Genomic DNA, 13,796 nt, shown 5'->3' with positions numbered 1-13,796 from the left:
GAGGATTTATTTTGAAAACGTTACCAAACAACGCGAAAATATTGATGAACGTGCCGAATGCCATTAACCGATTCGAAAAGATTATTAAACGATACGACGGCGACACTTGAGAACTATATCTCGAGAATCTTGAATAGAGATAATTATTCCGAAATTTAATGCATTTTTGGAGAAAAAAAGAAAAGAAGAAAAGAAAGAAGTCCCGTATATAAAACCGTGTTAACAGTCGTTGAAAAAGAAAAAGACAAGAAAAATTTCAAGAGATCGTATATTTGCGAAAACTGTGAAAATTAAAGATCTTTTATCGGAGATAAATTGAAAAATCCTTCGATTACGTCGCGCGATATCGGACGACCATTTTCCCGTATAAAAATAAATCTCGACCGATAAACGTTATCTCGTTTATTATCTACGTATAACGTAGGAAAAGAAATGACGCTTGTAATTCAATTGTGATTTAAATTTCAATTAATAATAAGTAAACGATATAAAATAGTCATTAACATTGCGTACTTTTCGACATATCTATTAGATATCACTCGCACGTATATATTTTTTTGTTGCACGTATATCGTCATACTTCAGAATATATTCGTACATCATGTATTTTCATATTTCATATATATGTCATTCGCGTATTTCGATTTATCTTACATGGAGAAAAATCTTCGAATCTATTCGTGAGATCGAAATTCAACAATTCGAGCTCTAACGACGATTGATATGTATAATGGTAATAGTTCACATAATTTTCTTTTTATTGTTTCTTTCAACGTCAATCTTAAACGTATAGGATTCGTACACGACGATGCATATTAAGAAGGAAAGAAAAAGTACAATGTTAACGACAATTACAGATTTCAATCGAATTTTTACAAGATTCCACCTAAATGATTCATTATTTGAATTCTTATTATATTCAAATTCTACAGTGGAAATTAACGATCGCTTCTACATTTCGAATAAATTGAAAAAAAAAAGAATTCGTACGCACCAATCCGAATTATCAATCGTTCAACGATGCATATTAGCAAAAGAAGAAAAAACATATATATAATACTAATTATATTACTTTTTCAATGGCATTATTTTCAATCCCATAAAAAAGAATTAAATTGTTACAAATACCAATTTATTTTTATAATCACCTTGAATCAAATAAATAAATAAGTAGATGATTAAGTATCACGGAAATTCTAAGCATCGTTCGATGGCGTCTTATGAACTCCCATAAGTATGCCGGATAATCGTATAACAGTTGTTCGTTTTAACGTTCGACTATACGTTCGATGATATTTTTTTTATTTATTTTTATTTGTGTCTTTTTTATTTATTTTTTTTTATTTTTTTCACATGCTTGCGATGACACCCACGTGGATCTCAAAGCAACTCGTTTAGCGTTCCCACTATACATACATACATATATACATGTATATATACATGTATATATGTATATATGTATATATATATGTACGTATATATATATATATATATGTATGTGTGTATGTATGTTTGGCACAAAGCTTAGACGACCAATCTATATGGACATTCACCTTTCTCTTGGTGTGCTAATCAATCTGCTTCCTACGCTCTCAATTATGTAACTTGGTATTACGAATCCGCAGAAAATTTCTCAAAGGCGCGATCATTCGTATAATATTTCTTAAAAAATTTTCTTTTACTATAAAAAATTTTATTCTATGGTTTTCTTTATCGTTAATTATAATAATATCGTATTAATTTGATATTTAATTTTGTTGTTTGTTAGATTGTTAAATAAGTACTATATTATTATTTGTTGTATTACTTTGGAATAATATATTGAATTTTGTTTGGTCTATCATTAATGTTATTATAAATAAATAAATAATATTAATTTTTGTCATTTGTTATATCACCTTGGAACAGTGTATTGAATTATGTTCGATCGATTATTGAAGAAATATATAATATTATTTTTGTTATTGGCTTTTGTCCGATTATCGATTTTTTAATAAATATGTAATGTTATTTTTTAACATTTGTTGTATTATTTTGGTACAGTGCATTGAGTTTTGTATGATATATTATTGAATAAATACATAATGTAATTGTTATTATTTATTATACTGTTGGATTTTTTTTATTTATTGTACTATTCTATGTGGTTGATTATTAAATAAATAAGTAATATTGATGATCTTGTTAGTTGTCGTACTGTCTTGAAACAATGTACAGTGTTTTATCTAATCGATTAGTAAATAAGTGCATAATTGTATTATTTTAAAATAATGTAAATATTATGCTTTGTCTGATAGATTATTAAATATAAAATATTAGTAGATATGTATAATAATTATATATATATATAATATAGGGTTGGCTGATCGATTATTAAGGAAATATAAGAAACTTTTTAGCATTTTTTAATGCTTTTTTAAGATACATTTTTGTGATAATTTTTAATATATTTTATATCAAAAAAACAAAAAAAGAAAAATAATAAAAGATTTATACAAGCAATATCAATTTAATAAATACCATTATTATTCTAACTATATTATAATATGTTTCATGTTTCGTTAATTAATAATATAAGAAAATATTCAATAATTAATATCTCAACGAAAGAAAAAAAAAAAAAGAAAGATGGACAGATAGATACAGACATAGAGTACAACATTCAAAATAAATAATATTACTCCAACAAGACTGTAAAGAAAGAATCCAAGAGAAACGTCATTGCTCTGTGCAAAGAAAAAAAAGAAAGTAAACAAAAAAATAAAGAAAGAAAGAAAGAAAGAAAGAAAGAAAGGATATTCGGAAGTAAGAAAAAAAAAAAGTAGCATCGGAGAATCGAAAGAGAAGGGATAAAAGAGAGACAGAAACAGCGAGAGCGACAGCGAGAGAGAGAGAGAGAGAGAGAGAGAGAGAGAGAGAGAGAGAGAGAAGGGTGCCGCACGCGAGAAACGATTCGAGTCCGTTCGACTTTAGTCAAGCTCCCGACACGACTCGAGTCGACTCGACTCGCAAGTCACCTCCGCTCACCTCAGACTGACTACGTTGACGGCTTGCCCGGCGTCGAGTGAGACATCGGTGGTGGGGGTAGCGGCGACGGCGGCTAGAGTGGCGGTAGTAGTGGGGATAGCGCGAGCTACGGTGACGGCGGCTAGAGCAGCGGTAGTGGTGGGGATAGCGCGAGCTATAGCGACGGCGGCGGCAGCGGTGGTGGTAGTGGTGGGGGGTTAACGGCGGCACGGTGGCTCTCGACATCGGAAGGAGACTTCAGTACGCGCTCGAGTCGTGCAGCGAGAGGGAGCGCGAGTCGAGAAGTACATTACAGTGTGATCATTGTCGCTCTGTGTACGCCTAATAAAGTTTCGCTAGTTTCTTTTTCGTTTTTTTTTTGTTCTCTTAATCTGTGCTCCAACACTATTTACACGATATTAATTCACACCAGATCTACCTTATTATATCTATTTATCGCTTTATTATAGTTAATCTTTTTATTATCGTATAATAACTTGGAGAACTCGTAGAGTTAAAAAAAAAAGAAAAAGAATAAATAAATAAATAAATAAATAAATAAATGAATGAATGAATGAATGAATGAATGAAGGAAGGAAAGAAGAAAGAATTTTATCGATCCGTGGATTCGTGTAAAGAAGATCGTTATTCTTTGGTGGGACTCGAAGAATTTCATCGTTGGCCATTTTTCTTTCTGGGACGATTCGATATATACGAAGAAAGAAGAGAGGAGGACAACTATAGTTTATTGACTGTTATGTATTATGTATGTTATGAACGTTAGTGTTTTTATGGAATGAAGAATGTAACAATGAGCTGTAACATCGTTGCCGCCGTCGTCGTCGTCGTCGTCGTCGTCCTCGTCGTCGTCGTCGTCGTCGTCGTCGTCGTTTGACATTTCTCCGAGTACAGTGGAAGGGGACCCCTTTAAGGACACATCAGTCTCTTTGTCTTTTCTAATCAAGCAGATATATTTTTTTATTATTTTTTATTCCTCTCTCTCTCTCTCTCTCTCTCTCTCCCTTTCTCTCTCTTTCTCTCTCTATTTTCATTCCTTATACATTTTTTTTTTATTTTTGCATTCATTATTAATCGAGACTAAAGAGAATTGAATTTTCGGGACGAGACGTTGGGCAGATATCGATCGAGAACAAATAAGTGAAGGACTCCGAGTATTTTAAAAAAAAAAGCAAATTTCTAGGGGAAGAAAAAGAAGCAAGAGAGCAAGAGAACGAGAGAAACAGAAAAGACAGAGAAAACGAACAAATTAAAGAAACGAAGATTCGATCGGATAAGGATAGTGTCCAACGTGTTGTTGAACTTGATCACCGGTATACTTAATTGGTGCACAGAGAGAGAGAGAAGTTTTCTTTGATGAGAATTGGTGGTGAAACTATTAAGAGGGATTCGAAGTACGCGCGGGAGAATTCAGCGGCCAAACTCGTGCTTGTGTTTAACTGTGCCCAAAACCTTGAATAAGGTAAGTGAATCTTACATACGTATATAAGTAATATTTTTCGTTTTTTTTTTTTTTGTAACTATCCAGACAATATTTTCTTCTTTCTTCTTCTTTTTTTTTTTTTTTTTTTTTTTTTTGATATTTTGATTTTTTTGGATGAGGATAAGAGTGAGAGAGTTCGAAGGAGCAAATTAAACTAATAATCCTACAAAACATAATTTTCGAACGAATCGTTTTATTTTGATCGTACGTAACAAATCGTAAAAACATAATTTTTGTCTTATATTAAATCTCTCAAGTGACCTTGTCAATCGAGATATGACAATTCGATTAGTCGGATGGGTAATGTTCCTTCTTTCGTTTCGTTCGAATTTTATACGGTGTCAAAGATCGAAATTGATTGATTTTTTAAGGATCTATTCGTATCGACGATCGTTCATTGGATTTCGTTCGATTTAGAGTCGTACTTTAGATGGCTCGATATTAATTCGTAGTTCCTTCTTGTTTTATTTTTATTATGAAAATTTCTTCGTTTTAATCATTCAATTTTTATCAATTTGACAATTTGAATTTTCTATAAGTTTTGAAAGATTGAAGTTAAGAAAATGTTGATCCTATTTATTCGTTATTCGTTTTATTCGATAATAACACGGTGGAAGTTTGATCGGACCTTGAAAGATGATCGTCAAGTTGTACCTTATCACGTTGATTTTTACCGTGCCATTTTCGATTAGAATTCGATTGCCAATGAGGATTTGTTGATTGCCTATCTCAGTTATTATTATTTTTTTTTCTTTCTTTTTTATTTATTTTTTATTATTATCGTCGATTCACTGCTGTTGAATTATTTGAATCTCTTGGGTTCGAGGGTTCGATCGACGTCGGCAAGTGGATTGTTAATTTGCATTTATTTTTTTCTCTCTCTCTCTCTCTCTCTTTTCAATACATTTGCTTCGTCGAGTTTAGATTTTATAAAGAATTCGATTGAAATGACGGTAAATGATTTTTCTTTTTTCTTTTTATTCTTTTTTTATTTGTTTATTATTACTTTTTACATTTCGACGTCGACGGCTAAATGATTGGTTACTCGAGTTTTTGAATTTTGTGAGAATTGAATCTTACGAGCCTTTTTGTTTTTTTTTTTTTTTTTTGATTTTATTTTTTCAAATTTGACAAAAATTTAATCTTCAAAAGAAGGGATTTTATAAGAATTGAAATTTATAAGAATGAAGTTGAAAAACGATTGTTAGAATTTCTAAGATCGAGTTTCATTCCGTCGATTGATTTCGATCGATTTCGTCAAGTGATCGTTAACTCCTATCATCCTTCTTTTTTTTTTATATATATATATATTTTTACCGCGGAATTTGAATCTTGTAAGATAATCCTGTTCGATTTTTAATTGGTCTACTTCGAATCAACGACGTCAACTTGTACATTTTATTATTAATTTCTTTTTATCATTAATTTCTACTTGTGAAATTTGAAACTCTTCAAAAAGTCGATTTACGTCGATTTTTTAATTTTTTTCCCTTCTTTTTTGTAAATCGTTGTTAATTTCGTAAAGTTTTTTTTTTTTTGTTAATTTTCATCAGCGAGTTGGAATTTTGCGAGAAATTATCGTTCGAAATTGATTACACACGATACACGTATTGTAATTTTTGTCGTTAATCCGTAGCGTTCGAATCGTTCGAAGTTCGCAAATGTTAACTCGTAACTTGTCGATTCGCTTAAATACGTATTATTATTAATTTTTATCGTTGAATTTGAATCTTGTATAAGCGTTCGTTTGATGCCGATAAATAATTTTTCGATTAGTATGTTGTCCTATTACTAAACAATTTCTATCGTTGAATTTGATTTTTATATCAGAGGAAAAGAATAAAAATTTCAACGTTGCCGTTTAATTCGAAGGGATTGGCTTGATATTTTTAAGAATTAAATTAACAAGTGTCGATAAGTGATTTTTGTTGAATTTTTAATCGCGCGGAATTCGAATCGTTTAATCGTTCGATCGAAATTAAAAAGATTGTTAATTTTTAAATTTTTTCATCCTTTTCATTTCCATCGCAAAATTTGAATCCCTTCAGTTCTTCGATTGACGTCGGCAAAGTTCATCGTTCGACTTGTAACCTCAATTGTTAATTTTTATCGTTGAATTTGAATCGACTTAAGTGTTCGATCGAATTCGTTAAATTATTATTAAACGAATACCTGTTTTTTTTTTTTTTTTTTTTGTTAACATTGCGTCGTCGAGTTTGAAATCTTATAAGCGTTCGATTAACGTCGGCAAGTGACTCCTTAGATGCGTCTTGAGTTTGAAACTTATAAGAATTTGATAGAAGTTGAGAACCACTTGTTTGTTTATAATATTCAATATCCGTGATTTTATAATATTTCGATTGAAATTCGCGATTTTTATATATATATATTTTTTGTTAGAATTGTTTGTTCTTAATTTTTATCGCGAAATTTGAATCTCGTAAGTGTTCGATTGACGTCGGCAAATGTATCATCACATTTGTGTGTTTTAGATTTGAATCTTATAATTAGTTCGATCGAAGTTGAGAACCCGTTGTTAGTGTTACAATGTTGAATTTATAAACTTTCAATCGAATTCAATTTTTATGATTTTTAACATTAAATTTTTTCTGTTGATCTATACTGATTATATCGCAGTTATATCGTTGAATTTGGATGTTATAAGTGTTAGAAGTGAGGTTATTTCTTATTTTTTGTACCTTTGATTTTTATAATTTTAACTTTGTTGAGCGTTCGAAATTTTGTTGAATCTCGTTCGGAATTATTTCTAATTTGAAACTTTTTCTATAGATTTGTATCGTTGAATTTGTATCACGTATAAGTGTTCGATTGAAATCAACAAAATGATTGTTAACTTAAACTTTTTATTATCGATTTGTGACGCCGAATTTGAATTCTGTAAGTGTTCGATCGAAATCAACAAAATGGTTGTTAATCTCAATTTTTTATTGTCGATCTGTGACGCGGAATTTGAATCCCGTAAGTGTTCGATTTACGTCAGCAAACGATTGTTAATTTGAATTATTTAGTTTGGATTTTTGATTCTGGTCATTTCCATCGTTGAATTTGAATTTTTCTAAGTGTTCGTGATTGTGAATTCGAAAACTGGTTGTTAGCTAATATTCTTTCTCGTCAATTTTTACTGTGGAATTTGAATCCTATAAGTGTTAGATTTACGTCGGCAAACGATTGTTAACTTGTAGTATTTATTTTTCATTTTTAACGTGAAATTAAATCTTGCAAATTTGTGTAATCGTACGAAGTTAACAAATGCTTGTTGACTCGTAATTTTTATTATGTAATTTAAACTCCACAAAATGATTGTTAGTTCGCATTTTTTCTCTTTTCATTTCTTTCGGATAATTTCTATCAGCGTTCAGTTTCAATCTTATAAGAATACGATTGAAAAAAAAAATAATTTTCTATTAATGTTTTGTGTTCTTAATTAGTATCATAAAATTTAATTATTATTCATAAGTATTCGATTCGGTTGATTGAATGATTATTGACTTGAGTTATTTATTATTCATTTCTAATTTTATCCTGAAATTTGAATCTTATAAATTATTATATATTATAAATTTTATTTCGTTGATGTCAGCAAATTACCGTTAACTGGAATTATTTATTTTTAATTTCTGATGAGAGATTTGAATCCTATAAGTGTTCGATCGAATTTGAAAAACAAATGTTAATTTTTATAGTAGGATTCGAATCCTGTAAGTGTCCAACTGTTATCAACAAATATAGTTTTTGTTATTAATTTATATCACGGAATTTGAAGCATATAAGTGTTCGTTTGAAGTTTACGCACGATCGTTAACTTATATTTCGTCATGATTGTTTTGTATTATTGGGAACTTGGCTTTGTTAATACAAATTTGTCTGAAATCATTTTCTGTAAGTGCTGTTTTAAGTCTTTTACTCTTCGTTGTCAATTTGTATTGTTCATTCAGAATCTTCTAATCATCGAATGATTTTTATACTCGTGATTTTCGTCGTAAATTTTTTTTCATCCTTGAATTCGAATCCTGTAAGCGTTCGATATAATTTGATCGATATAATCGTTGATTATAATTAATATCGATCGTTTGAAATTTTTCAAATATCTCGATCGTAGTCCGCAACTCGAACATTTTTATCATTATCATCGAATTTGAATCTTTTGAGTGTTCGAATTTGACAAATGATTCATAATACGGATTGGTGCCTACGAATTTTCTTTTTTTTTTTTTTTAATTTATTCGAAATGTAGAAGCGATCGTTAATTTCCACTGTACAATTTGAATATAGTAAGAATTCGAATAACGAATCATTTAGGTCGAATCTTGTAAGAATTCGATTGAAATCTGTAATTGTCGTTAACATTGTACTTTTTCTTTCCTTCTTAATATGCATCGTCGTGTACGAATCCTATACGTTTAAGATTGACGTTGAAAGAAACAATAAAAAGAAAATTATGTGAACTATTACCATTATACATATCAATCGTCGTTAGAGCTCGAATTGTTGAATTTCGATCTCACGAATAGATTCGAAGATTTTTCTCCATGTAAGATAAATCGAAATACGCGAATGACATATATATGAAATATGAAAATACATGATGTACGAATATATTCTGAAGTATGACGATATACGCGCAACAAAAAAATATATACGTGCGAGTGATATCTAATAGATATGTCGAAAAGTACGCAATGTTAATGACTATTTTATATCGTTTACTTATTATTAATTGAAATTTAAATCACAATTGAATTACAAGCGTCATTTCTTTTCCTACGTTATACGTAGATAATAAACGAGATAACGTTAATCGGTCGAGATTTATTTTTATACGGGAAAATGATCGTCCGATATCGCGCGACGTAATCGAAGGATTTTTCAATTTATCTCCGATAAAAGATCTTTAATTTTCACAGTTTTCGCAAATATACGATCTCTTGAAATTTTTCTTGTCTTTTTCTTTTTCAACGACTCTTAACACGGTTTTATATACGGGACTTCTTTCTTTTCTCCTTTTCTTTTTTTCTCCAAAAATGCATTAAATTTCGGAATAATTATCTCTGTTCAAGATTCTCGAGATATAGTTCTCAAGTGTCGTCGTCGTATCGTTTAATAATCTTTTCGAATCGGTCAATGGCATTCGATACGTTCATCAATATTTTCGCGTTGTTTGGTAACGTTTTCAAAATAAATCCTTTGCGAATACATACGTTTCGTAGAACTCGTTTCCTTCGACGTAGCACATGCTGTGTTAATTTTCAAAATGAGAGAATACAAATATATCAAACGTATTTGATCGTCGTACTACATATTGATGGTACAACAGTTCGCAATTACGAATTGTAATATGTATGTATATCGTATCACTCCAGACGAGAATCGTAAGCTATTCGTTATCATTTTTTGAAATATTACTTTGTGTCGCATACAATGTTCGTCTGCTTTATAAAGTGTTAACAATCTCAATTGATTTATCGAAATTTCAATTCCGCACGCAACAAATCGTATCGAATTAAACTTGAAGAAATATTATCGAATTTTTAAAATTAGTTATACATATAAAACGTAAATGATAAATGAAATATACTTTTGCATGTGTATTTAAAAAAATATACATACATACATACATACATATATATATATATTTGTGTGTGTTTGTAATGAAATAATGAAACATATGGAAAATATGCGAAATAAACGGTATATATTATTTATGAAATTATCCAAAGAAAAGTAAACAAATTTTTAATCCTAATTACATGTTATTATCAATCTCCGATAAGCAGAAAAAAATGACAATGAAAAAATATGCATTTGCATGAACATTTGCAGAATATTTTAGTATTAATCGTACCGTTATTGATATTACATTTTTATTGTGAAAATTTATGATCGTATAATTTGTAGAATTTATATTTTATCATAAAATTATTTGATTTGCGATTATAAGAATTTTTTTGGAGATTGTTAAACAGATATATTTGAATTTTCGTGATTTATAATATTAATCGATTGATTTGATTTTGATTCAGAACGATAGTAGTATCTTTTCTAATTAATTAATTAGTAAAAAATTGTTTAAATATTATGTGCATTTCTAAAATCATTTATTTATCGTCTTCGAACAAAAAGATTTAATAAGAAAAAAAAAAGGAAAAATCATTGATCGTGTATTTACAGACTTTAAAATAAACGATTAAAGCGAACGATTAATTTTTTAATATAAAATTTAGTTTACGTTATTTCCATGTCAGATCGTTAGAAAGTTACTTTAATAATTTATATACGTGTTGGTTTCCGTCGATCAAAACGAAACATTAGATATTCATTAGATATTTATTTGAAAGCTATGAGCTGATATAAAATTTGTTAATTTTTATTCTTACCGAACATTGTATTATCCCATTAAAATATTATTTTCTATTTTCGATCTATAAATCATGATCTATAGATCGCGATCTATATATCACGGACGAATATAATTCTGAATAATTCTATTCATTAACAATGTATAAAATGTAAAAATAACACGGTTAATATCATTTTCTATTTTGGATCTATAGATCATGATCTATAGATCGCGATCCATATATCACGGACGAATATAATTTTCAATAATAATATTCATTAACAATATATATAAAATGTAAAAGTAATACCGTTAATATCAATTTCTTTTTTCAATCTATAGATCATAATCTATAGATCGAGATCGATATATTCCGAACGAACATAATTTTCAATAGTAATATTCATTAAAGTTTTATAACATTTAAAAGTAATATACCGTTAATATCATTTCCTTTTTTCGACGTATAGATCACGATCTATAGATCGCGATCTATATACCACGGACGAATATAATTTTCAATAATATTATTCATTAACAATGTATAAAAAGAAGAGTAACATCGTTAATATCATTTTCTTTCTTCGATCTATAGATCATGATCTATAGATCGCGATCCATATGCTACGGACGAATATAATTTTCAATAATACTATTCATTAACAATGTATAAAATGTAAAATCAGATCCTTAATATCATTTTCTTTTTTCGATCTATAGATCATGATCTATAGATCGCGATATATATACCACGTATTAATATAATTTTCAATAATAATATTCATTAACAATGTATAAAATTTAACAGTAACATTCTGGTAATATTTTTTTCTTTCGATCATGATCTATAGATCGCGATCGATACATCACGGAGAAAGATAATTTTCAATAATAATTCATTAATAGTGTATACAATTTAAAGGCAATGCGACGGTAATATCTTTTTCTTTCTTTTTCTCTTCGATCTATAGATCACGATCGATATTTAATCTAAACATTGACGGGATTCCTTCGGAGGAAACTTTAAATCGATCATGTTCACTAACAGTAGCCATGTTTACGATCCCACAACGTAATCCAGAAGATGAAAACGATACTAACCGTACGTTAACCATAGAAGACGATTTCACGTTTAGATCGATATTAGATCATAGATCAATAATTCGAATCGATAGCGATCGACATTTATCGCGACGTTACCGACGATAAATCGGACTTCGTTCGGTTTTGTTGTCGAGTCATCCGTATGTTGCTTTAACTACTTTAAATATCTTTTCATGAGAATAAAGAAGTATTAGTGACCTAATCAATTAGCATATCAAATGATTAGTAACTTAAATTCAACTAGTTGTTTTTGATTCAAAAATAGTTTCAAATGACTATATATTTAGGAAATTTATATCGTAAATTTTTATCTGAATCTAATCAGAATGAAATAATTTGTTTCTAATCAATTTCTAATTTTATCAAGTAGTCGGACATTTTTATCAATTATTTCCATCTAAACAATCTTAGATCGATTGAAAAATTTTTCATTGTAAATTACATTGAGAAAACATATTTCACATGTTTCAATGAGAATTAGAGATTTTTGTTTCTAACAAATTTCTAATGATCGATCAATAGTCAGCCATTTTCTCTGATTATTTTGATGTAAACAAAGTTCGATCTTAGATCGACGTTGAAAATTTTCATATTGTGAAATTTATCCAGGAACTTTATTTCATTCAGCATTAGATATTTTATTTCTAATCAATTTCTAATCAGATCAAGTAGTCAGACATTTTTATCAATTTTATCGATCTAAGTAATCTTAGATAGACGTTGGAAATTATAAAAACAAAGATTTTTAAATCCATCGAAATATTCCATTTCATTGAAAATTAGACATTTTATTTCTAATGAATTTCTAATCGGATCAAGTAGCAAGTATTTTATCCGGTTATTTCGATTTAAATGGTATTAAATCGATATTAAAAATTATTGAAAATTTTAACATTTATCGATAAGTTTCATTAAATTGAGAATTATATATTTTATATCTAATCAATTTCTAATCAGTTCAAGTAGTCAACCATTTTTATCAATTATTTAAATCTAAACAATCCTAGGTCAACGTTAAAAGTGTTCAAATTCTTAAGTCTGTCGAAAAACATTGTTTCATTGATAATTAGACATTTTATTTCTAATCAATTTCTAATCAGATCAGATAATCATTTGATCTATTTTTATCAATTACTTCGATCTAAAAAATCTAAGATCGACGTTGAAAATTTTCAAATTGCGTAATCTATTGAGAAACTTTTTATCATTGAAAATCCAACATTTTATTTCTAATCAATTTCTAATAAGATCAGATAGTCAACTATTTTATATAATGATTTCGATCTAAACAATCTTAGATCGATGTCAAAAATTATATAAAAAAAAAAAAACAAATTTCGAAGTCTATCGAAATGTTTCATTTAATTGAAAATTCGATATTTTATTTCTAATCAATTTCTAATCAGATAAAATATTTAACTATTATTTTATCTAATTATTTCGATCTAAACAATGTTCGATCTTAAAAAAAAATTCAAAATTTGCGAAGTTTATCAGAAAACTTTGTTTCGTTGATAATTAGATATTATATTTCTAATAAATTTCTAATCGATTACTGAAATATTTTTATCGATTGCTTCGATCTAAATAATCTCAGATCGACGTTGAAAATTTTCAAGTTGTGAAGTTCATCGAGAAACATTATTACATAGAGAATTAGAAATTGTATTTCTAATTAAATGAATTAGTTAGCTGTCTTCGCTAATCATTTCGATCTAAATAATCACAGATCTATATCGATATTACGATATATATATATATATATATATATATATATAAATTATTAAATTTATTAATTATAACTATTTAAAATTATCAATATTATCG

At 28.6% G+C, this 13,796-nt stretch overlaps 1 protein-coding gene across 1 annotated transcript in view; it reads left to right on the top strand.

Annotated features, from left to right (window-relative positions):
- The first annotated feature begins 3,279 nt into the window (after positions 1–3,279).
- The window catches only part of LOC127072451 (putative transcription factor SOX-15), a 141,358-nt gene continuing 130,841 nt past the window's right edge, over positions 3,280–13,796 (top strand). Inside the window, exons 1-2 of the mRNA XM_051012887.1 lie at positions 3,280–3,772; positions 4,208–4,486. The gene's annotated coding sequence lies outside the window, so the exon portion shown is untranslated. The remainder of the gene's footprint in view (positions 3,773–4,207; positions 4,487–13,796) is intronic.

The sequence above is a fragment of the Vespula vulgaris genome, chromosome 25 (assembly GCF_905475345.1).
Source record: "Vespula vulgaris chromosome 25, iyVesVulg1.1, whole genome shotgun sequence".
NCBI lineage: Eukaryota > Metazoa > Arthropoda > Insecta > Hymenoptera > Vespidae > Vespula > Vespula vulgaris.
Note: the sequence above shows the minus strand (reverse complement) of the source record. Positions and strands in the feature narration are given on the sequence as shown.